This window comes from Charadrius vociferus, unplaced genomic scaffold (assembly GCF_000708025.1).
Source record: "Charadrius vociferus isolate BGI_N301 unplaced genomic scaffold, ASM70802v2 scaffold54, whole genome shotgun sequence".
In the NCBI taxonomy this organism is placed as follows: domain Eukaryota; kingdom Metazoa; phylum Chordata; class Aves; order Charadriiformes; family Charadriidae; genus Charadrius; species Charadrius vociferus.
This window is the reverse complement of record NW_009648350.1, coordinates 2609924-2611168: the sequence shown is the minus strand read 5'-3', so window position 1 is coordinate 2611168 and position 1245 is coordinate 2609924.

Below are 1245 nucleotides of genomic sequence, written 5' to 3'. Positions count from 1 at the left end.
TGAGGAAAAAAAGAGAAAAAAAAAAAAAAAAAAATGTTTTTTTTTTTTTTTTTTTTTTTTCTTTTTTTAAATCCCCTGTGTCAGGACCTGATTTTTAAATCCCTTGGCATATCTCCCTGCCGGCAGCTTGAACCAGCGCGGGCAGGCTCTGGTTTTTAGAAAGCTCTATTTTTTAGGAGAGAGCGTTGCAGAAAGCTGCTGGGCGATAACGCCTCGACCGGAGCTTTCCAGGCTTTGGGACACAGCTTTGGGCAGGGAGAGCGGCCGCCCCGGCGGGGAGGGAAACCCGAGCGCCCGATCCGGCGCCTTCACCCGCCGCTGCCTGACCTTGGCCGTGGCTTGGCCGCCGTCCCCCTCCCCTGCGGACGGGGGCTTATGAGATCCGGTTCCTCTATTCTGCCCTGCCGCAGCCTTTGGGATCGCCACCGGTTTCCCCCGGGGGGAAATCCATCTGTGGGGTGTCCGTGGCAGCCCCGGGCGCCTTTGCAGGTCAGACCCTGCTTGCAAGCAGCCAGGGGTGATGGGGCACCTCCAAACCCCCGTGGGTCCCACAGCTCCTGCAGGATCCAGCACAGGGAGTCACGGGAGCGGGATTTGGCTGATGTTGTTGTGGTTTGTGACCCCCCCTCGGTGCCACCCTGCTCCAAGGAGCAGTGCCACCATCAGCCCCGTCCTCTCTCCCCGGCAGTGGTGTGATTTCCCGGGGGTTTAGCTCAAGCCACCGCTCTGCCGGTGCGTTTCCCACCTCCTCCCAGTGCAGAAGAGCCGCTGTTTGATTTTTGCCTTCCAAGCAAGCACCCGCCTAGTGTGGGACTTGGCACCGTACAGCCACGGAACCATGAAACTGCCCATAAAGAGGCAGGGAACCCGCTTTCGCCCTCCGGCACGTCACTGCCTGGCACCGCTGGGGCCAAAACCCGGGCAGAGGGGAAGAGCCGCAGCAGCTCCCGCTCAGTCCTGGGTGGGCTCTGCCTCCATCACCCCCTCCCCAGGGATACGGTGGGAGCGTGAGCCCCCTCCCAGCCGAGCCCTGCGAAATCCTCTTCTGCGTCTTCCTCGCAGGAAAGCAAGGGAAATGCTCTGCTTCGGTCTTTATTTCTTTTCTTTTATTGTCCCTCCCCTCCAAGGGGAATGGAGGGGAGTGGGTGAATTTCTGATTGCAAAACTCAATGCCTCAGCCCCCCCCCGACACCCCCAGCACCGCCTGCTGGCATGGATGGCTGGGGAGAGCACATATATTTATTT